Source organism: Symphalangus syndactylus, chromosome 4 (assembly GCF_028878055.3).
Source record: "Symphalangus syndactylus isolate Jambi chromosome 4, NHGRI_mSymSyn1-v2.1_pri, whole genome shotgun sequence".
Lineage (NCBI taxonomy): Eukaryota > Metazoa > Chordata > Mammalia > Primates > Hylobatidae > Symphalangus > Symphalangus syndactylus.
The window spans coordinates 47280756-47306202 of NC_072426.2; the positions used below are offsets into that span (position 1 = coordinate 47280756).

Consider the following 25447-nt stretch of genomic DNA (forward strand, 5'->3'; position numbering starts at 1 on the left):
CCCTTTCTCTCTCTCTGTGGTGGACATTTACCCCGTGTGTGGACTGAAAGTCTTTGTTTTACAGACCAAGGGGTACTCAATATACAGCCATTTCACTTTTATTATTCATTGGTATGACTGAAAAAATCATATTTGAAAGAAGTCATATTTATGGAATATTGTGTTTGAAGAGCATATGGCTATTAGAGATTAATAAATTACCCATGAAAATAGGAAATGTCCTGAAGCCCTTGAAACTTATATTTGATATTCAGCATTTGCATTAGCCAGTATCTCCCTTTCCAATTTTTAATAGGAGAAATACTACCCTCCTTTCCCCCTTACCTATCATATGTGTCTGTTATATTTAACCAAGTATCTGGGATATATACTCTCAGAACTTAAAAAAGAAGTGTTTTCACAAAAATTCCAATAAAGGGAAGGGAAAAGAGAGGCTTCCTTGTATCTTACAGATTTTATTGTCTTTTTTCCCCTTTATAATCTCACATACTATTATATGAAGGTTATGACAATGTTCAGAAAAAGTCTTGTGCTATTTGTATAAATATCACAAGTTACAAATAAGTTTCCTTTGCTAAACGATAAATATGGCAAATGGGAAATAACTATCAGAATGCTTTTTTGACTCCCCTCTGTCTGGTCTTAAAAATGTTGCTGTTTCTTTTTCTTCCTTTGTTCTTCATCTGTCCTCATGCTTTACTTGATTGAAGTCAGTCGTATAGTTTCAAAGAACATCTGAACACTAGTGACTCCAAGATTTATAGTTGTAGTCCAGGGCCACCTCCTGAATTTCTGATACATGTGAGCGGAGATCTCCTTTCAGTTGTCCCATAGACATGGCATGCATTAATTTATTCATTCACTCAATGGATTTTTACAGTGGACCTAATATGTACCAGGTACTTAACATGTCCAGAACCTGCCATTCTACTCATTTTCTATTTTATCTCCATAAACACTTATCTCCAGATAACAAAAACAGAAACCCGGGACCAGTTTTCTCCTCATTTCCTTGATGTTAATGATAAAAATATTGGTCTGACACTGTGATAGGCATTTAACATATTAGTATATTTCATTAACTCATCTGTTCCATGGTGAACAGATCTATTCGATGAAAACCTACCAGGAAAAGGCCAAAGAAGCTGAGGCCAAAGAAAGAGGCTGACAAATCCAGGTTCTCAGAAGGAAATCATTAATAGGGACTTATAAACAGAAGCCATGTCTTGGGCAGTTAGGAGAGGAGATGGTGGATCCCTTCCCCATTTATCTCCCAAACCCAGGGCTTTTATAGCATAGGGAATTTGCCTAAGTGCAGGCTTTATGGCAAGTATGTGATTTACGATGCTAAATTAAGTTTAACGTAAAACAGCCTTCTTATGTATTTTAAGTCTAACCTCAAATTTTCTTCCTACTCGGTGAACTGTAGCCTAACTGGATGTGTTAACAGGCTATAACCTATTCTTGTGCCAATCACTGAGTTTTGGTCCATCAAAGGCGACCAGCTGTTCAAATAAGGCAAATGCTGAACTGTAACCAATCCAGTTGTCTCTGTACCTCACTTCTGTTTTCTGTATGTCACTTTCCATTTTCTGTCCATATGTCTTTGACCAGGCAGCTACACCAGAGCTTCTCTGAACCTATTCTGGTTCAGGGGCTGCCTGATTTGCAAATCGTGCTTTGCTTAATTAAACTGTTAAGTTTAATTAGTCTAAAGTTTTTCTTTTAACAACCATATCGTGATTGTTTTGAACTAAGGGCAAAATTTATGGTAAATACATGAAAGTAGAAACCTTAGAAGCAATCCCCATACTGGGGTTAATCAATATGACAGATTAACATCTAAGATGGAGTTGCTTTAGAGTCTGTAATATCAAATCCTTACAACAACTCTGAGTTAGAAACTATTACTATTTTTATTTTACAGTCAGGGAAACATTCCAGTTGAGAGTTACGTCTATTATTTAAGGTCATGCAGTTGGTAGGTGGGAAAGCCAGGTCTGAACCAAGGTCATACATAGTAACAGGACCAAGTGATTCTCCTTTGTGAAGATCACTGATATGTCCCCCTCTTCTCCATCCCCTCTGTGCTTGGTATATAGTTCAGCCCATCAACACTTGGCCTGGACTTTTTAAACCATTTTATCTTGTTTTGAATTGCTTTAGTGACTCCTCAGTGCCACTACCAGATAAATCATTCTAAGATGTGATCATGTTTATTGTCACCCTTCAATGGCTTCTAATTATGTGATATGGTAAAAACTTCTCATTGTGGTCCTCCATGAGCTGCATCTTGCCTCTCTTGTATCATCTCATGCTTTACCTTCTTTGTATTCTATGGTGTAGTCACGTGGAACTACTTGAGGATCTTGAAAGTAGCATGTTATGTCATACCTCTTTGCTTTTATTCAGTCTCTTTGCCTGGAATGTCATTTTCCCTTGGTACATATGTTGAACACCTATTTTCCATTTAGGACTTATGTCCTTTTTTTTTTTTTTTTTTGCTGGTAAGATGGCTGAATAGGAACAGCTCCAGTCTGCAGCTCCCAGCGAGATCGATGCAGAAGGCAGGTGATTTCTGCATTTCCAACTGAGGTGCCTGGTTCATCTCATTGGGACTGGTTGGACAGTGAGTGCAGCCCCTGGAGGGCTAGCCACAGCAGGGTAAGGGTGTCGTTTTACCTGGGAAGTGCAAGGGGTTGGGGGATTTCCCTCTTCCAGCCAAGGGAAGCCATGAGAGACTGTACTGGGAGGAATGGTGCATTCCGACTCAGATACTGTGCTTTTTCCCATGGTCTTTGCAACTGGCAGACCAGGAGATTCCCTCTGGTGCCTATGCCACCAGGGCCCTGGATTTCAAGCACAAAACTGGGCAGCTGTTTGGGCAGATGCTGAACTAGCAGCAGGAGTTTTTTTTTTCATACCCCAGTAGCACCTGGAATGTGAGAGAGACAGAACCATTCACTCCTGTGGAAAGGGGGCTGAAGCCAGGGAGTCAAGTGGTCTGGCTCAGCGGGTCCCACCCTCCATGGAGCCCAGCAAGCTAAGATCCACTGGCTTGAAATTCTTGCTGTTAGCACAGCAGTCTGAGGTCGACCTGGGACACTCAAGCTTGGTAGTGGGAGGGGCACCTGCCATTGCTGAGGCTTGAGTAGGTGGTTTTTACCCTCACAGTGTAAATAAAGTCACTGGGAAGTTCGAACTGCAGCTCAGCAAGGCCACTGTGGCCAGACTACCTCTTTAGATTCCTCCTTTCTGGGCAGGGCATCTCTGAAAAAAAAGCAGCAGCCCCAGTCCGGGACTTATAAATAAAACCCCCATCTCCCTGGGACAGAGCACCTGGGGGAAGTTGCGGCTGTGGGTGCAGCTTCAGCAGACTTAAACATTCCTGCCTGACAGCTCTGAAGAGAGCAGCAGATCTCCCAGCACAGCATTTGAGGTATGATAAGGGACAGATTGCCCCCTCAAGTGGGTCACTGACCCCCATATATCCTGACTGGGAGACACCTCCCAGTAGGGGTTGACAGACACCTCCTACAGGAGAGCTCTGGCTGGCATCTGGCAGGTGCCCCTCTGGGATGAAGCTTCCAGAGGAAGGATCAGGCAGCAATCTTTGCTGTTCTGCAGCCTCCACTGGTGATACCCTGGCAAACAGGGTCTGGAGTGGACCTCCAGCAAACTCCAGCAGACCTACAGCAGAGTGGCCTGACTGTTAGAAGGAAAACTAACAAACAGAAAGGAATACTATCAACATTAACAAAAAGGACATCCAGTCAGAGACCCCATCCGAAGGTCACCAACATCAAAGACCAAAGGTAGATAAATCCATGAACATGGGGAAAAACTAGCACAAAAAAGCTGAAAATTCCAAAAACCAGAATGTCTTCTCCTCCAAAGGATCACAACTCCTCACCAGCAAGGGAACAAAACTGGATGGAGAATGAGTTTGATGAATTGACAGAATAGGTTTCAGAAGGTGGGTAATAACAAACTCTTCCGAGCTAAAGGAGCATATTCTAACCCAATGCAAGGAAGCTAAGAACCTTGAAAAAAGGTTAGACAAATTGCTAACTAGAATAACCAATTTAGAGAAGAACATAAATGACCTGATGGAGCTGAAAAACAGCATGAGAACTTCATGAAGCATATACAAGTATCAATAGCTGAACTGATCAAGTGGAAGAAAGGATATCAGAGATTGAAGATCAATGAAATAAAGCAAGAAGACAAGATTAAAGAAAAAAGTGAAAAGAAATGAGCAAAGCCTCCAAGAAATATGGGACTATGTGAAAAGACCAAATCAACATTTGATTGGTGTACCTGAAAGTGACAGGGAGAATGGAACCACGTTGGAAAGTACTCTTCAGAATATTATCCAGGAGAACTTCCCCAACCTAGCAAGGCAGGCCAACATTCAAATTCAGAAAATACAGAGAACACCACAAAGATACACCTCGAGAAGAGCAACACCAAGACACACAATCGTCAGATTCACCAAAGTTGAAATGAAGGAAAAAATGTTAAGGGCAACCAGAGAGATAGGTCGGGTTACTCACAAAAGGAAGCCCATCAGACTAATAGTGGATCTCTTGGCAGAAACCTTACAAGCTAGAAGAGAGTGGGGGCCAATATTCAACATTCTTAAAGAAAAGAATTTTCAACCCAGGATTTCATATCCTGCCAAATTAAGCTTCATAAGCGAAGGAGAAAGGATTTTGCTTGCCTGTAAAGGATTTTTACAGACAAGCAAATGCTGAGAGATTTTGTCATCTCAGGCCTGCCTTACAAGAGCTCCTGAAGAAAGCACTAAACATGGAAAGGAACGACTGGTACCAGCCACTGCAAAAACCTACCAAATAGTAAAGACCATTGATGCTATGAAGAAACTGAATCAACTAATGGGCAAAATAACCAGCTAGCATCATAATGACAGGATCAAATTCACACATAACAATATTAACCTTAAATGTAGATGGGCTAAATGCCCAATTAAAAGACACAGACTGGCAAATTGGATAAAGAGTCAAGACCCATCGGTGTGCTATATTCAGAAGACCCATTTCACATGCAAAGACATACATAGTCTTAAAATAAAGGAATGGAAGAATATTAAGCAAACGGAAAGCAAAAAAAAGCAAGGGTCACAATCCTAGTCTCTGATAAAACAGACTTTAAACAAACAAAATCATAAGAGACAAAGAAGAGCATTACATAATGGTGAAGGGATCAATGCAACAAGAAGAGCTAACTATCCTAAATATATATGCACTCAATACAGGAGCACCCAGATTCATAAAGCAAGTTCTTAGAGACCTACAAAGAGACCTAGACTCCCACACAATAATAGTGGCAGACTTTAGCACCCCACTGTCAATACTAGACAGATCAATGCGACAGAAAATTAACAAGGATATCCAGGACTTTAACTCAGCTCTGGACCAAGCAGACCTAATAGACATCTACTGAACTCTCCACCCCAAATCTACAGAATATACATTCTTCTTAGCAACACATCACACTTAATCTAAAATTGACCACATAATTGGAAGTAAAACACTCCTCAGCAAATGCAAAAGAACAGAAATCGCAACAAACAGTCTCTCAGACCACTGTGCAATCAAATTAGAACTCAGGATTGAGAAACTCTCTCCAAACTGCACAACTACATGGAAACTGAACAACCTGCTCCTGAATGACTACTGGGTAAATAACGAAATAAAGGCAGAAAGAAAGATGTTCTTTGAAACCAATGAGAACAAAGACGCAGTGTACCAGAATCTCTGGGACACATTTAAAGCAGCATGTAAAGGGAAATTTATAACACTGAATGTCCACAAGAGAAAGCAAGAAAGATCTAAAATCGACATCCTAACATCACAATTAAAAGAACTATAGAAGCAAGAGCAAACAAATTCAAAAGTTAGCAGAAGACAAGAAATAACTAAGATCAGAGCAAAACTGAAGGAGACAGAGACACAAAAAACTTGTCAAAAAAATCAATGAATTCAGAAGCTGTTTTTTTGAAAAGATCAACAAAATAGACTGCTAGCCAGACTAATAAAGAAGAAAAGAGAGAAGAATCAAATGCATGCAATAAAAAATGATAAAGGGGATATCACCACTGATCCCAGAGAAATAGAAACTACCGTCAGAGAATACTATAAACACCTCTAAGCAAATAAACTAGAAAATCTAGAAGAAATGGATAAATTCCCGGACATATACACACTCAAGACTAAATCAGGAAGAAGTTGAATCCCTGAATAGACCAATAACAAGTTCTGAAATTGAGACAGTAATTAATAGCTTACCAACCAAAAAAAGTCCAGGACCAGACGGATTCACAGCTGAATTCTACCTGAGGTACAAAGAGGAGCTGGTACCATGCCTTCTGAAACTATTCCAATCAATAGAAGAAGAGGGGATCCTCTCTAACTCATTTTATGAGGCCAGCATCATCCTGATACCAAAATCGGGCAAAACACAACAAAAAAAGAAAATTTCAGGCGATTATCCCTGATGAACATCAATGCAAAAATCCTCAATAAAATATTGGCAAACCGAATCCAGCAGCACATCAAAAAGCTTATCCACCACGATCAAGTGGGCTTCATCCCTGGGATGCAAGGCTGGTTCAAAACACAAATCAATAAATGTAATCCATCACATAAACAGAACCAATGACAAAAACCACATGATTATCTCAATAGATGCAGAAAAGGCTTTCGACAAAATTCAATAGCCCTTGATGCTAAACACTCTCAATAAACTAGGTATTGGTGGAACGTATCTCAAAATAATAAGAGCTATTTATGACAAACCCACAGCCAATATCATACCAAATGGGCAAAAACTGGAAGTATTCCCTTTGAAAACCAGCAAAAGACAAGGGTGTCCTTTCTCACCACTCGTATTCAACATAGTAGTGGAAGTTCTGGCCAGGGCAATCAGGAAAGAAGAAGAAATAAGGGATATTCAATTAGGAAAAGAGGAAGTCAAATTGTCTCTGTTTGCAGATGACATGATTGTATATTTAGAAAACCCCATCATCTCAGCCCAAAACCTCCTTCAGCTGATAAGCAACTTCAGCAAAATCTCAGGATACAAAATCAATGTGCAAAAATCGCGAGCATTCCTATATACCAATAACAGACAACTAGAGAGCCAAATCATGAGTGAACTCCCATTCACAGTTGCTACACAGAGAATACAATACCTAGGAATCCAACTTACAAAGAATGTGAAGGACCTCTTCAAGGAGAAATACAAACCACTGCTCAAGGAAATAAGAGAGGATACAAACAAATGGAAAAACATTTCAAGCTCATGGACAGGAAGAATCAATATCGTGAAAATGGCCATACTGCCCAAAGTAATTTATAGATTAAATGCTATCCCCATCAAGCTACCATTGACTTTCTTCACAGAATTGGAAAAAACTCCTTTAAATTTCATATGGAAGCAAAAAAGAGCCCTCATAGCCAAGTCAATCCTAAGCAAAAAGAAAAAAACTGGAGGCATCACACTACCTGAGTTCAAACTATACTACAAGGCTACGGTAATCAAAAGAGCATGGTACTAGTACCAAAACAGAGATATAGACCAATGGAACAGAACAGAAGCCTCAAAAATAATACCACACATCGACAACCATCTGATCTTTGACAAACCTGACAAAAGAAGCAGTGGGGAAAGAATTTCCTATTTAATAAATGATGTTGGGAAAACTTGCTAGCCATATGCAGAAAGCTGAAACTGGATCCCTTCCTTACCCCTTATGTAAAAATTAACTAAGGATGGATTAAAGACTTAAACGTAAGACCTAAAACCATAAAAGCCCTAGAAGAAAACCTAGGCAGTACCGTTCAGGACATAGGCATGGGCAAAGACTTCATGACTAAAACACCAAAAGCAATGGCAACAAGAGCCAAAATTGATAAATGGGATCTAATTATACTAAAGCACTTCTGTGCAGCAAAAGAAACTATCATCAGAGTGAACAGACAACCTATGGAATGGCAGAAAAGTTTTTCAATCTGTCCATCTGACAAAGGTCTAATATCCAGAATCTATAAAGAACTCAAACAAATTTACAGGAAGAAAACAAACAACCCCATCCAAAAGTGCACGAAGGATATGAACAGACACTTCTCAAAAGACATTTATGCAGCCAACAAACATGAAAAAACACTCATCATCACAGGTCATTAGAGAAATGCAAATCAAAACCACAATAAGATACCATCTCATGCCAGTTAGAATGGTGATCATTAAAAAGTCAGGAAACAACAGATGCAGGAGAGGATGTGCAGAAATAGGAATGCTTTTACACTGTTGGTGGGAGCGTAAATTAGTTCAACCATTGTGGAAGGCAGTGTGGTGATTCCTCAAGGTTCTAAAACTAGAAATACCATTTGATCCAGCAGTCCCATTACTGGATATATATACCCAAAGGATTATAAATCATTCTACTCTAAAGACACATGCACAAGTATGTTTACTGTGGCACTGTTCACAATAGCAAAGACTTGGAACCAATCCAAATGCTCACCAATGATAGACTGGATTCAGAAAATGTGGCACATATACACCATGGAATACTATGCAGCCATAAAAAGGATGAGTTCATGTCCTTTGCAGGGACATGGATGAAGCTGGAAACCATCATTCTCAGCAAACTATCACAAGGACAGGAAATCAAACACTGCGTGTTCTCACTCATAAGTTGGAGGTGGACAAGGAGAACACATGGACATGGTGGGGGGCATCACACACTGGGGCCTGTCGGGTGGTGGGGGGCTGGGGGAGGGATAGCATTAAGAGAAATACCTGATGTAGATGACGGGTTGATGGGTGCAGCAAACCACCATGGCACATGTATACCTATGTATCAAACCTGCACATTCTGCACGTGTACCCCAGAAATTGAAGTATAATTTAAAAAAAGACTTATTTCCTTTAAGAAGCTCTTTTTTGGTTTCTGAATATACTTGACTATTTTTATACTTCTATTATTTCAACTATAAAAGTTTCTTTACTTAATTGTTTACATGTTGGTCTTCTCCTCTAGAGTCTGTATTCCTTGAGGCCAGAGACCATCTTTATTTAATTGTTGTATCTAGAACAGTACATTAAGTACTGTGAATGATGGCTAATTGACCCTGTCTGTGTAGCTCAAACTACAGAATTTGCAAGAGGTTGCTCAGTGTCACAGATTATTTTATAATTTTGGATTATTCTTATGATTTTATTATTTCAAGATTAAGAATGTGCAAGAAGTTCATGATTGGCCTAGAATTAATATTATTTGACTGGGTAATGGTATTAGCTCACTTCCCCCACTAAAATTTCAGAAAATATGAGATTTTTTAAATTTATTTTTTTAAGAGATGTGGTCATCCTGTGTTTCCCAGGCTGAACTCTCGAACTCCTGGGTTCAAGCGATTCTCTTGCCTCAGCCTCCTGAGTAGCTGAAGCTACAGGTGTGAGTTACCGTGTTTGGCTTAACCTTCATTTTTTACTTGGTTCTCAGTTACTTTAACCATATTTCTTCATAATTCCATTTGTATGTATTATTTAATTCATGATTTCCCAATGTTTGTTTCTTTCATTTAAAAACAAAATAGTGCAAATGTGTGGGTGAAACTGTTGGTAAACAGTATTTTGTTTTAGGAGCAACCTACATATCAACTGCTGAAAAAGCAAAATAAAACAACACTAAAACAACCATATCAAAAGATAGAGTTTGGTTTGTTTTGCTGTATCTCTGAGTATTTTCTCAGGACTGATGATGGTTATTTAAGAGGCCAATTTCTACAGTTGATTATTATTTTAGGAATGCACATTCATTATAAATCAATAGCTTTTCTTTAAGAAGCTATTATTTAATACCATTAAGGTACTCCTTTCTGCAATGCAGTAGAGAAATTTTAAATTTTTAAAACGTGGATTACAGTTTTTCTTGTTCTATTAATGGAACAATACTGTCTTTGAAGATACACTTTTTCACATATTATAAATTGCATGTTTATAATACTCCAATTTTTTGGTATTTTAAAGTATGTATACAGTTGACCCTTGAACAATGCAGAGGTTAGAGGCACTGATCCCTTTGCACAGTCAAAAATCCACATGTAACTGACCCTCCCAAAACTTAACTACTAATAGCCTACCATTGATTGGAAGCCTTACCAATAGCATAAACAATCAGCACATATTGTGTATATTATATGTATTATATATTGTATTCGTACAATAAAGTAAGCTAGAGAAAAGAAAATATCGTTAAGAAAATCATCAGAAAGAGAAAAATATATTTACTTCATTAAGTAGAAGTGGATCATCATAAAAGTCATCACCTTCATCATCTTCATCATCTTCATGTTGAGTAGGCTGAGGAAGAGGAAGAAGAGGAGAGGTTGTTTTTGCTGCCTCAGGGTAGCAGAGGCAAAATAAAATTCACATGAGGACCCATGCAGTTCAAACTTATGTTGTTCAAGGATAAACTGTATTTGCATAGGAAAAAAAATCAATGAAATGCTTGTATGTTTCATTATTGGAGATAGTATTTTAGGAGACTTTATTTCCTTTAAGCTTTACTCATATATGTTTGCATGATATAAATAATAGAGGGAAAATGAGATATATTAAAAAAAGAAAAATCCTTGAATACATGTAAATATAATTTTAATGTAATGAAATTTTTCTGGGAAGACTATTTTAAAGCAGGACTCAGCGTTACAAGGCTTCCCCAAAACATATTCAATCTCTACCTGTGTTAATGAAAAAGGGAAATCTTACTGAAGATTTCAAAGGGAGAGAGGAATAATTTACATTACATACTACATATAAAACTTACTGAAAATCCCCTTTTAAATTTCTTACAATTGTTTTCCTGGTATAATCCATATCACATTTTCCTCCAACTTCTTCCCAAATAGTTTCTCCAGCCATACAGGGTCTTGGCTTCTTTTCCCTCTTAGATTTTTCTCTTCCCTTCTTTTTTTTTTTTAGAAGAGTCAATCATAGCTCTGTTGGATTTTTTTGGTTTTTCATTCTTTCACTCAATAGCCTAATCAACTGACAAAGGAAATGAAAAATAAAAATGAAAATTATTACAAACACCTGAAGGCTCAGATGAGATGCCGCAGACACTGTCAGTTCTACTGAATATCCACATTTTTGCTAACAGAGCACACATTTTGTTTGGAATAGCAGTGTGCCCCCTCCAGTGATGGGCCATAAATGGTCTAAGCCAGTGTGCCTCAATGGAGTCACTGTGACATTTTGGGCAGTGCAAGTCTTCATTGTAAAATATTGTCCTTAACATTTCAGTGCTTTTGGCATCGCTGGCTTCTACGCACTAAATGCCAGTAGCACTACTGGTATCCACACCATCATTATGATAATCAAAATATTCTCATGAATATTATGACATTCCCTGGGGAAGGGGAGAGTGATGTTTCTACTGGTTGAGAATCACTGGTGTAAGCTAATCATGACATTCCTGCATTCTGCTTCCCAGACTTCACATAGCTAATTGTAGCCCTGTGATCCACTCAGGGGCTCTGAGACCTAAGGCAAGTCAGCTATAAGGGCTTCAGAAAAAGCATTCTTAATTGAAAGGATAGATGTAGCTGTTATTGCTCTTTGCTTTCTTCTTCCTGCCCTGCATGAAGAACTAGAGCAAAGATGTAGAAGCCATTTTGTAATCATGAGGCAACAAACTAGTCCAAGAATGGTGGAGTAAGTAGATAGAAGGATCCTGGATCTTAAAATATTTGCTCCAACACTAGCCTCTTTATCTCTTCTTATGTGAGAAAAATAAACCCCTTTTGTCCTATTGATTGTTAGTTAGATCTTCTATTACTTGCAGCTAAAATCACTCCTAACTCAGAATATGATGAATGGGTTCAATGGATTCTTGGATCAATGTCAATATGAGACAAGAATTAAACAACCTTAGTCAAACCCCTTTTTACAATGTGCTTCATTGTGCTTGGTGAAAAAATATTATTCTGTGAAAATAAGAATGCTATTTAGAAATTTAAAAAAATGACAACTGAAAATAATATTTTCACATATATTTAGGAAAAACCCCACAAATACCTAAATCCACTGGAGAAATAGCCATAATAATCTGTTTCCTCCAGTATCTAGATGTTTCTTAAGCCAAATTCAAGAAGTTTTAAATAGATTTTGAGAGGAAGAATTGATTTATTTCACTTGAATTACAAACTTAAATAGTCAGGGTTGGTATCTAATGCAGTCTGTGTTCATCTAGAACAAAGAGAGACATTGAATATAATTCTTGCTTGAGCATGGCATTTGAGGCTCTTAAGACTCAACAATCCTTACTCATTATGTCCTTTCTTCTTTCAGTTGTGACATCATCTTAGGTGTCTACAGTGTTCATGTTTATAGCTCTTTAACGTCTCTCATCTTCTTTGTTGTTTCCAGACAACTTTACTTCCTTTCTACTTATTCACCACTTTCCATGACCACAACCTGGACTTTGTCATAACCTAACAGTTCTTCCTAAGAAATAATAAACCAATCTACAACTTTCTATCCTTCAGAGTCTCTCATTCTGTTACTTCAACCACACAGGTTTGTTTGTTTGTTTGTTTGTTTGTTTGTTTTTTTCCCCTCAGATGGACCTCCAGTTTTCTTTCTTTTTTTTTTTTTTAAACCCGTCTGCATTCTGCCTATTGGTCACTTCCTGTCTTTATTTTATTTATTTATTTATTTATTTATTTATTTATTTATTTATTTGAGATGGAGTCTTGCCCTGTCACCTAGGCTGGAGTGCAGTGGTGCAATCTTGGCTCACTGCAACCTTTGCCTCCCAAGTTCAAGTAATTCTCTTGCCTCAACCTCTGGAGTAGCCGGGACTACAGGTGTGCACTACTATGCCCAACTAATTTTTGTATTTTTAGTAGAGACAGGGTTTCGCCATGTTGTCCAGGCTAGTCTCAAACTACTGACCTCAGATGATCCACCCGCCTCTGCCTCCCAAAGTGGGATTATATGCATGAGCCGCCGTGCCCAGTTCTGTCTTTATTTTTTATATTACCCAGTTTAATTTCTGTGGTTCATCATTTCAACTAGTCTTTAAGCAATTTCCTAAACTTCCTTACATTTTACATGGCCTGGTCATCTTTTTAGCTTATTTCTTTAGTTCTACATAGAAGCTCAGTGTTTCTATTCTCTTGGACTCCTGCCTTGTACATCCTCCTTTGCCAACCACTCTTCTCTTAACAGAATCACATGTACTTTACTTTACAAAGAAAATCTACACTATGTCCATCTTTTATTCATTCCAACCTATTATAATAATAATTTTTGTTTAAGTATAATCTCTCTACCTGAACTCTGGATCTCATCTCTTACCATCTTCTCAGCAATCTGGCTCAATGAATTATTCCCACTCTCCTTCTGACACATTTGATTAGAATTTAAATAGGGCAAAATGTCTCATATTTTATAACCAAGCCATATTTAAATCTCTCATCCCTTTCTGAGTACTCTTGATTTCTCTCCACTCCCTTGTAATCAACCATTCTGAAAGAGTTGTTTACACTTACTGCCTCCTCTTCCTTTTTAAACTCACTGAGATATGACATCTACCTCCACGACTCTGCGTTAGTTCCTTGGCTTGGCTGAAACTCCTCTCTTTGAAGTCACTAGTGATCTTGCTAAAGCCAAGAGACATGACTTAGTCATTATGTTATTTGATCTGTTTCTAGTATTTGACACTATTGATCTTGACACACATTTTTTTCCTTTGACATCCATGACATATGAGGTTTCCTTTTACCTTTTTGGGTCTTCTTTCTTACTCATCTTTGCAGGCTTCTCTCCCTTTGGAGCCTTTCTTATAGGCTTCTCTTTTCATTCTTCAGTTCTTGTAATAGGTCATCTATTTCTGTGATTTGAAGTATCAGCCATATGCTCATGATTCCCAAGTGAATGATTCCTTCACAACAATCACATTCGAACTCAAGATCAATACATTCAACTGCCCATTAGATGTTTTCACTTGGCTATCTTATTGGTATTTTGAAATTACATATCATCTCTTCCCTCTAGTTTTCTTGTCCTCCATTGTTTCTAATCTCATTAAAATAACATCATCCAATTATTTCAGGGAGAAACTTGGAAATCATCTTTGACTTCTCTCTCTCCCTTGTGTTCCATATCTAAAGATAACTACATTCTATTTGTTCCACTTTCTAAATATTTCTCTGATCTGCAAACTTCTCTCTATTCCTATTACTATTTTCCTGGTTTGAATTGACATCTACTTGTCATCTGGATTAATGTGAAAGTCTTCTATTTCATGTCCATGTCTTAATCTTTCCCTCTTTTAATCTACTCAAATACGTATGTTATTATATTATTTGCCTGTTTAAAATCCCTGACTTCTAGTGAGTCTTATAATGTACACTCCTAAGCATGGCTTATAAGGCCCTGTCTACTTCTTTACATGCATCACTTACCACTTAACCTTTTTTATTCTAAGCACTAGACATCCTAAAGTTCTTTCAGTGCATCTTCGATATTCTCTTCTCCTGCTTTCACAGTTTTGCACATGTTCTTTTCTTCCCACTCTTACTTCTGTAACTCTTACTCATTATCTATATTTCACCTTCCTGTTCATGTGTATTATTCATTAGATTAAAAACTCTAAGGGCAGTGACTAGGTCAGCATGATACCTTAATGTCTAGCACACTACATGGTACTAAATAGACACTGAACACCGGACCAAATGAATAAGTGAATGAATGAAATGATTTCTAATCGATTAAATGTATAGAGTAAGTGAAAATTTGGGACATAAACCTTTCCGAGTGTATGGGTCTGAGCTCCTGATTGGCTGATGTTTCCATTCACTGGGAAAGTGATCAGGAAGTGGAGCCATTTTGGGAATGAGGTATCTAAAATGTCCATGTGGTGATGTCTTGTATGTAGTTGAGAATATAGGACTGGTCTCAGGAGAGGGAGATATGCTGAAAACTTTGATTGGGAGTTGTCAGCTGAAGTGGTCTGAGAGAGCTCAGGCAGAGGCTGCAGCATGAGAGGAGAAGAGAGCAACTAAATGGATTACTGAGCAACACTGACATTTGTAGGGCTAGGTAGAAAAACAAGGAACCACAAAAGCATTTCGGTAAAAGCCAACAGACAGGTAACGGGAAAGCACCCTGTTTTGGTGTCATACAAGCAAATGGAAGAGACTTTTAAGGAGGGATGATTGATATTGTTGGATTAATTCTTTTTTTTTGCCATTCAACAAATTGAGTTTTGACAGAGGATATAGTGTCAGATGTCATTTGTTTACCTTGCTTCACTACAAGTTTCTTGCATGCAGGGATACTGTCTTGTTTGTACTTTTAATCTCAGACTTAGCTGAACATCTGACACATAGTGGGGTTTAATAAACAGGTGAACATAAATACATTTGCTCTGATTAAGTGATGGACTCAAAATGTATGGCAGCATAGCTAATTTCATTCTATAAGAAATGTCTTCTAAATCATGCTTGGATTCAAAGACATTGGGAAAAGTGAAATATAGTTAGGTACTTCTCACTGGATAATTCAAAAATAGGCCAACCATAATAAACATTTTCAACTTTAAGATCCCTCACCTTTCTGTGTTTTTCACTACCCTCTCCCTTTGCTCTGTTAATCTTGCAGACACAGTCAATTCTGACTTTCTCATTCTGAGGAATATAAAGGAGATCTGATAAAACTAGATAATTCATATCAAGGAGTATTAACTTAAAATGTTAAAAACTCCCAGGGATGCTTTCATCATAAAGTAAGACTCAGCAGAATTTAATGCCTACTTCTCAGTAAGGACTTATTTTTTTAGGATGGCAGTGGTGAGAGTGGAAATGGTAGGAATTTTGAGGGAGATGGGAGAAAGATCTGTTTCTGTGTTTGTAAGTTCACTACCCACCATTTACCTGTAAAGAACTTGTCCTAAAAGGCATGTGTGGAGAGAGCATTGGTTCTTGACAAACACCTGGTTTGAGTCCTTACTCTTCACTTACTAGCTGGGTATCTTTGAGTATGTACCTAACTTTCTGAGCTTTAATTTCCTCATCTGTAAAAGGAAGATCATAATAACTTCCCTCTTGGGTTGTCTAGAGGAACAAGTGAGATTGCATACATGCAGCTAGTTTGCACATGTAAGTCTACTATTATTATTCTCTGCAGGCACTGTATGGAAATGTCTAATATTGTTGTGCTGTGTTTCCAGTCTTGTTTCCATTATTTGGTTTGCTGTTTGAATATTACAGGGCTGCAAAAAAGTTTATGATATTATTATATAATGTAATTATTTGGAGGTAGAAATATTACAGATACGTAAATGCTTTAAGCCTTCTTCTCACTTTTTTACTTTTAAGTATAAACCAAAAGCCTAGGAGACAAACATTATCGTCCTAGTTTGGTCTTCCTGGAGACACGCAAACTCTTCAGAGTGGTGATTGGTGTCCATACTTCCCACGCAGCTGCGATTGAACCTGTATAATTACCTCCAGAGTATTGTCTTGGCTCCAGTCTGTTGGATAATTGCCTATTTGAACAACTTTGCCTTGGATAATTTCCCTTTGTCTAACCATGGGACTCATAAATCTATGCACAGGGGGACAGATTTCTGAAAATGATGTTTGGCCACAGATAGTTGCAATTTCAAGACTTTTTCAAAGGGTGATAATGACATATTTTTACTGGACAATGTAAGTTTTCAAACTTTAAAGATACATTTTGGGATGTAGATTATTTATGTATCAATGTAGAAAATGCATTGCTTATCCATCAAACTGTTCTAAAATGTTAAGGTCATGAGTAAGAATGTTCCACACCCCATAAAATACTTCTCCTGGAGTACAACCTAACCGTGAGGGAATATTATTAAATATGTAGGAGTTCTACTTTGGTATTCAACAGAGATATACTTTTTGGTACTATAAAATTAGAGAGAAAAAGACCCATTTGCTTCATAGTATGTTTTCCTTGTAATTTTAAATGCTTAGAAAGGAATATGCAGAGAAAGATTTATTGCTTTTTCGATTCCTTCTTCATCTCTGAATTTTATGTTTTGGTTTCATCATAAAAATCTGGTCGAGTGGCCTGAATGGTTATCTCATTTGTAAAATCTCTAGGGCATAATTATATTCTCCAGAAAATACTGTATGCTAGACATGGGTCGAGAACACTCAGAAAGCAGGATAAAGCTGTATACTATTCCCAGAAAAAAAAGGAATAATATCAAGAGTCATCAGAGAGACTTAGAGGTGCTTTCTGCAGGATTTCCAGATTTCAACAAAATTGTTTTACCCTGAATAATGGTAGGTTTAGTCTTAGCCAAAATGCAACTGGGCAATCTGTTACTTCCCATATGGAAAGCAACTGTTCAAGTAAATTATATGATTGTACATTACAACTTTGCTTCTGTCATACATTATAAATTCAATTCTGTCCAACACTGAGACCATTGCATGACTGAGCCAAGTTTAGTGTTGCTGGAACCAGCCTTTCTTGTTGTTGTAGTTACATCCAGCAAAAAAGTGAATTCTCTTATATATTTGGTCTCCTTCATTTCTTGGAAATAGAAAGTTTGTCTGGACCTGTTAGTAGATGTCACTTTTATCCTGATTTGGAGAATAAGTCAAGCAGGTGCTCTAGAGTCCATGTAGCCTGTTTTGAAATGAAGAGCATAATATAAAAGGATTTTTTTTGCATTAATTTTTATTCTAAATGAGAAGAAAAAAATGAGAAGAAGATTTAAACACTAAAATTCATAGGGAACCTTCAAAACCCAAGAATGACTACATGGACCTCTTTATTTTCTCACGATGATATTCTGCTTTGAGAGGGCTGAGCTCATGGTCTCTGGACTGGTGCTTATGAGGCAGTGCAGAGTGTTCCCTGTTTTGTCATGTTGGCAAAGGAAATTACCCCAGTGCCATGATTGTCAGAATGATGCAGCACCTCTGAGGAAAGGGATTACTGCCTTATTGTAGATAGGTTAGGGTTAGCTATGCCAAATGTTGCGTGGGATTTGTTGAATACCATACAAACACAATAAAAAAAAGTCTAGGCATTTCAACTGTGAGAAAATAAAAGTGTTGATAAGAAAAAAAATGCGAAAGGGAAAATAGTCATTATTTTCTCAGTTCTTTCAAGAGGCAAAAAGGTGAAACCTAAAAGAAACTGAAAACCCTTAAAAAATCATAGAAGTTATTGTCAGGAAAATTTTATTAATTTAAGTGAGACACTTTTTATTTATGCCATTAAGGAGTATGATTTACTTATTTATAATTTCATTTTTACTTGTAATTAACAATTATAAATAAAATGATAATTATTCATAATTATGGAATACAATATGATGTTTCAATGCATATATACATAGTATAGTGATCAAATTGGGGTAATTATCATATTCATAGCTTTAAACATTGGTAATACTGCTCCTGCTCTGTAGTAAGTAGAAAAGCTGAGACATGACACTTCCTATGATCTGTCTGGTTCTTTACCAGTGATTTTGTTTTCCTTTACTCAGTTTTCAAGGAGGTGGTATGAATGTAAAATTATATTCACCTCCTCTGAATTTCCAATGTTTAAAATATTCTAGAACTTTTCAGATTAAAAGGCATGCCTTTCAAAATATGGGCCATGATATTAAAATGTAAACATTAAACATTTATTATTCATTGCATGAGTAATGTCTAAAGTAGTTTAAACCATTTTTTAATGTGGCTTTTTTTTTTAACAATATACAATGACCCTTGTTTGGAATTGCCAAACCATTCATCTTGTTGCAGATTCACAAAGTAAACTTATTTATGTAGTCTGTCTACCTTTAGAAGTGACTCATGTAAAAGATGAAAAAGCTTATAGTTTCTTTACTGAACAAAGTATTATTTTTCTACAAATGTCAGCATTGAGCTATGCAAAGAGCTTGATAAGCACTTGAGGAACCCAGAAAAGTTATACTTTTTACTACTATTAATCAGTAATCATCTTCCTGTATTTGTCATTTATAAGTTTATTTTGTGTTATTTATATTGTAGAATCATAGATAAGGAAATGAAGGGTAGCAGCACTGCATCAATTTAAAAGCATATATTGCAGCAGTAAATAAGTGTAACTTTTGACTGTTTAAAAATTTAAGAATAGTAAATTATAAAACTTTTAAAGTTAAGCTATTGTAGAATTTTCAGTTTGACAAGTTTATACATCTTTTATATTTGGTTCTACCACTGACTGTAATTAAGACATCATTGTAAATAACTGCAAACTGTTGTGTGAATAACTGACATATCAATTATTGTTTGTTAAATAATGTGAAAAACTAGATGTATTCTTGAATGCCTCCTACTTATTTCACCAAAACCCAGTATCCTGTAAACTGGTGATATTCCCCTAATGATATGCCCCTAAGTCAAGCTGTATCTTCAGTCTGTACCTGTGGACTTCCTTCTCTGTCTGTTACTATTTTAACTGTCTCTTTCAATTGTCTGCATGTTAAGATACAAGCAAGAAAATATTTTTGTTATCTTTGAGAACTGTTGCTTTCATTTCTCAAATCTTCAGAATATGTAGAAATATATTTTCTGATTGATTGTTTTGGAGAAGCTAGGAAAATGTGAGTTATATATATTTCTAACACAATAAAGTCAGTGATAAATAAATTATTAAAGTTCATGCCTTTTGTTAGGAAGACCCAGAAACCTGTACAGAAAATTAAGCTCTAATTTTTATTTTAACCAATAAGCAATGCAGAAAACTTTCCAGAAGTTTTTTTTTTCTCCCTCTGTGTTATATGACAGTTTGGTACTTCATTTTATACATGGAAGTACTTTTCCTAACTTATGATGCAGCATCAGAAGTGCACAGAAATCTACCATCAATAGCAATGGTACTTTTGTGGAGGATAGAGTTTTTTCTAATGGATAGCAGGAAGTAAAATGAGCTCAACTAATGGTGTTACTCAATTTGCCTCTAATTGAATGGATTTTCTTAGTTTTAAAAGAAGATGAAAAACTATAAACATTAAAAAAGGAGTTAACGCATTGTATTATTTTATGAATTAAAATTTATTTGAAAGCATTTCCCACCTTCAACAGTGTAGAGGAGAAATCACACAAGATTAGCACAAACATTAAGACAAAGCCATAAATTCGAATTTTCAGAAGCTCTGACTGACTACTGAATGCAGGATTTATTTTGAAGACCTTCTGGTAACCTCGGTTATAATGTTTGCTTCCACAGAAGGCTCAGTGAGTCGGGGAAGTAGTCCACATGGTCCCTTTATGTCATAACCGGCATGTAAAACTGATTTCCAACTTGGGGCTCACACTTTTGTTCCAAACCTGAAACTTTTGGCATCAGAACTCATGCTCTTATGGCCAATTTGGATTTTTAAGCAAAGAAGCTAATTTTTAAAGTCTCTTGGACAACAAATGACTTAAAAAAATAAATTTTAATGATTTAAATGGAAACAAACCAGAAGTAGCTGGATTAGGTTTCTCTTAAAATGTACATGCTTAGCTATTAGGAGGAAAAAGTGGCTGAAAAAAATGCTGTCTATTTTTTTCCTTCCAAACCCCAAATAGTTGAACAATTGAGTAGCTCAAAAGACTCGAGTTGGGACATCTTTGTGGAAAATATTTCTGGCAATAAAAGTACTGCTAATACAAGAATGAGAGATAATAAACTTCTCTTTAACAATGAATTTTATGGCTTCTAAACATTAGCCTTAGTGATGAAATTATTTTATTGAAGTTTCTTTCGAAATAGATTGATCTGTTCAGAAATTTTTGGGACAGAGGGAAAAATAGGCAGATATTTGAGGAAAAATGTTTGGGAATTAAGGTTTTGCTAGATGGCATTTATTATCATTGTGTTTCCCAATGCTTTTGATATCAAACTATTTTTAGGTGTCTGCATTTTCTTAGCCATTACCGACTGTATGTAAATGGGAGCAGGTGAGGAGAACAGGCCTCTGAAAAATGTGGGCTTGCTTTAGATGCTGAAAAGTTTTATTAAAGAAGGATGTGTGTGATGGGGAAAGAAATCTAGGAGGAGATCTAGCAGGAGGTTTAAGTTAGTAGATAGACGGAATCATGGTAGTTGTTTGGATTCGAGGAGGTTCAGTAAATAATGTCCCTCTCTTAATGTTTTTGGATTAACTGAGAAATGAAGTAGGACAGATGGGAGATGTTCGTAAAGCTGATGTTGGAGATTGCGGTGTAACTGTAGGTAAAAATAATGAGCTTCCTCTAAACAGACTCCAGAGCTAAGCAGCCTTCCCTACCATGTCTCAGATAGCACAGGACAAGGCAGGCACTCTTCTGCAGGGTTAGAACTGCCCGTACTACTTTTTGCAGCACTGAATGTTTGCTTTCTGCAGGCAGCTTGCTTCCAAGAGACAGAAAATGGGGAAACCAGCCAAATGTGCCATTTTATTTTTCTTGAAATTTTCAATCAGTAAGTCTGTATGTCTCTCTTGGAGAGGAAGGAGTAAAGTTTTGGCAGGAGCCCATGAATGCTACTTTAATGGGGTCCCCTTTACATGGAAGTAAACATCAAGAGGTGGAAAGAAGTGTTTTTTGAAATTTTATTGTTTTAACCCAGTGGTTATAAACCAGGATTGTTATCTTCCTCTAGGAAAGTTTTTGGTTGTAGCAGTGATTGCAGCATACTGATGATGTTTAGTGGGTTGGGGCTAAGGATGCTAAAGCTCTTACAATGCACAGAAAGTTTTATTAAAGAAGGATGTGTGTGACAGGGAAAGAAATCTAGATTAGCAGGAGATTTAAGTTAGTAGATAGGCAGGATCATGGTAGTTGTTTGGATTCCAGGAGGTTCAGTAAATAATGTTCCTCTGTTAATGTTTTTGGATTAACAGAAATGTAAGAAAGAATTGTCCCAATAACATTGTCTCCCTTATAAAGGAAGAATTGTCACAGTTAACCCCCTAGAGACACCCTGAGCCTAGCCCATTGGGTTTTGTCTGCTTCGTGGGCTGGGGAAGAGATCAACACTCGAACATCCTGCTTTGCCTTCCTGAGTTCACTGTCTCAATGCAAACCATTGCTTCTTTGTGGATCTTCTGATCTATTGATGACAACATAGATTTTGTTCCAGTATGCTCTGAAATGGGTCAGAATAGCCATTAATTAAATAAATTCCAAAGTAATTTCCTGGACAGAAATTTCATCCCATAGTCCAGTTCCCATAAAAAACCATGACCTGCCAAATTGTCCAGTGTAACTTAGAAGTTATAAAATGAAATCAAATAACTACATTAAGATGTTCCAAAACTAAAAATGATGCCCTAAATTTGAATATAGAAACTGTATTAGGGTTCTCCAGAAAAATAGAACCATAGGATTTATCTATATGTATATCTGTATCTATATTTGTATCTGTATCTATATCTATAGATACATAAGAGGAGATTCATTATGGGAATTGGCGTATATGATTATGGAGGTTGAAAAGTCCTATGATAATTCTGTTTGTAAGCTGGAGAAGAACCAGGAAAGCCAGTGGTGTAATTCAGTCTGAGTCCTAAGACCTGAGAACCTGGGAGGCCATTGGTGTGATTCCCAGAGTCTAAAGGTCTGAGACCCAGGAGCACTGATGTCTCAGGGAAGGACTAGATGGATATCCCAGCTATAGAAGGGAGAATGAATTCGTCCTTCCATCGCCTTTTTGTTCTATTCAGGCCCTCAGTGGATTGGATGATGCCTGGCCTGCCCACACTGGGGAGAGTGGATCTTCTTTACTCAGTCTGCTGATTCAAATGCTAATGTCTTTTGGAAACACCCTCACAGGCATACCCAGAAATAATGTTTACCAGCTATCTGGGCTTCCCTTAGCACAGTCAAATTGATACATAATGTTAAACATCACAAGCACTCTCCCATTATAAATTTCTTGGGGAAAAATATTCAAAGATCTACCCCTTTTCAAGTTAAGAGTCTGGAAGAATTCAAGTTAATCTAAAGTCCAAAGAATTAAAGTCCAAATTCTTTTGGATTTGTGAGTTAAAAATTCCCCAGAATAGAAGTTTTGTTCTAACTCCAAATTCTTATGCTTAGTCTCAGATAGAGTTTCTTGATGTCTGACCAGAATTGCTTTTCTTTTGCAGTTCTGTTCTGTGCTATTTCTCACTGGAATTAGTAAAATTTCTTCAAGGTTCCAGAAGTTGTATTGATTCTGAACCAAATCTTTGATAAACCTTATTTTTAAAAAAGATTCTAAAAGGTCAATAAGCCATCTAAAATGACCACAGCACTGGTTTTTCACTCAGGTAAATCTTAGTCCCCACAACAGTTATCCCAGGCAAAATTATTTCCCCCACACCTTGTCCTTAGTATTTCTAAAGATGCATGCCAGAAGATTGGTGGTATATTTATTGAGCTAAGGGCCTTGAAGTAGGTGGCATATTACATTTCTACTTCGGATAATTTGAGGAAAACATAGTAAGGGTGTAGGCAGAATATAAAGAAGCCACAGGGAGTAGTGTAAACTCCTGCGGTTGGTAATGGGGAGGCTGTTACTACGGCTGGGCCTGAAGAAGGAAGGGAGAGAACAAGTGGAATCCTGACAAGGAGATGACTATGAGAGGCCTCCTGATAAGGGCAGGCAGGAGCCTAGGGAGGAACTAGTTCAACTCACTCTGTCCCTCCTTGGACTCTTCTGAACCAGCTGGAAGCACAGGAGCCCATTAATGAGGTACAAAGTGAAGAAAGCTACCTGACATAGTAACTGAGGAGACAAAAGGATAAAACGAAGAAAGAAAAAAATCTCGATTCGATCTTACTAGGATGCAAGTGAAGCCAGACATCTAGAATCCATGACCAGTGAGTTTAACCTTAATTGGGAGAAATCCCTTATCAGGAAATTATTTTTGTCACCATTGATTTACTATAATCTGGAGAAGGAAAACATTTATGTATGCTTCTTCAGTCCTCAGAAAGTGGCTGTTTTTGTCTTCCAGCTAAGTTTAAAAATTTCAGTGTTGGCAGCCCTACTCACCAAGTCTTACCTGAGGTGTTTTTCCCCCTGAGGTGTTTTTTAGCGCACCTCAGTGAAAATCTGTCAATGCACTATCGAAACCTATCCCTATCAAAATGTATCCCTTTGAGCCTCATATTGGCCAGTAGCCAATTGTATGCTATTATATGCTACTGTCTTAGTCCATTCCTGCTGTCTTGTACCTTAGACTGGGTGATTTATAAAGAGCAGAAATTTATTTCTCAGAGTTCTGGAGGCTGGCAAGTCCAAAATTATGGCACTGGCCGACTCAGCCTCTGGTGAGAGCTGTGTTCTGCTTCAAAGATGGAGCCTTCTTGTTGCCTCCTTACATGGCAGAGGGAAGAAAAGCAGACAGCTCCTCACACCTCTTAGACCACTGATCTTTTATACCATCACGTTGGTGATTCAGTTTCAACCTGTGAATTTTGTGGGGACATATTTAGACCATAGCATGTACCAAGCTCAAAGTGCTCTGCAACTTACTAAAAAGCCCTGGTCCCACCTAAAGTCTATCAATCATTATTGATTTCAATGTTTTAAATTAATAGACTTTATTTATTTAGAACAGGTTAAGATATATAGAAAACTTGAGCAAAATGTACAGTTCCCAGAGAGCCTCTCACCTTTCTCCTTTGTACCTGCCCAGTTCCCCCTATTCTTAACATCTTGCATTAGTGTGATACATTGTTACAGTTGATGAACCCAATATTGATACATTGTGATGAACTAAATTCCGTAGTTTACACTAAGGTTGACTCTGTGTTGTACATTCTATGGGTTATGACAAATGTATAATGACATGTATTCATCGTTAAACCATCATAGAGAATAGTTTCACTGTCCTAAAAAATCATCTGTGCTCTGCCTGTTCATCCCTTCCTCCCACCAATCCCCTGGCAACCACTGATCCTTTTACTGTCTCCATAGTTTTGCCTTTTCCAGAATGTCATATAGTTGGAATCACACACTATGTAGCCTTTTTCAGATTAACTTCTCCAACTGTTATTTTGCTCTGCAAATTTCACCTCCTGGTTGTTTCTCAAGCATACTACTCTTAACAAAGAAGATATCCTAGTTTTGTGGTATAGAACTAATTTTACATTTTAAACAAAATTTCAGAATGAATCAATTTACTGTTAGAGAAACTAGCAACCCAAGAAGAGCTGATAATTCACTTTGAGTCCAAAGGAAAGAAAAAAAAGTGATGTCCCAGCTCAAGGCAGTCAGGCAGGAGGAATTCTTTCTTACTTAGCATTTTCTTTTCTATTAACCTAATTGGATGAGGCCCCATCATGTTAGAGAGAGCAATCTGTTTTGCTCAGTCTGCTGATTCAAATGTTAATTTTATTCAGAAACACCCTCACAGACATACCCAGAATAA

At 37.2% G+C, this 25447-nt stretch overlaps 1 long non-coding RNA gene across 1 annotated transcript in view; it reads left to right on the top strand.

Annotated features, from left to right (window-relative positions):
• The first annotated feature begins 2599 nt into the window (after positions 1-2599).
• Positions 2600-25447, top strand: part of LOC129480223 (uncharacterized) — a 77200-nt gene continuing 54352 nt past the window's right edge. The window contains exon 1 of the long non-coding RNA XR_008656943.1: positions 2600-2664. This is a non-coding gene — a long non-coding RNA (uncharacterized lncRNA). The remainder of the gene's footprint in view (positions 2665-25447) is intronic.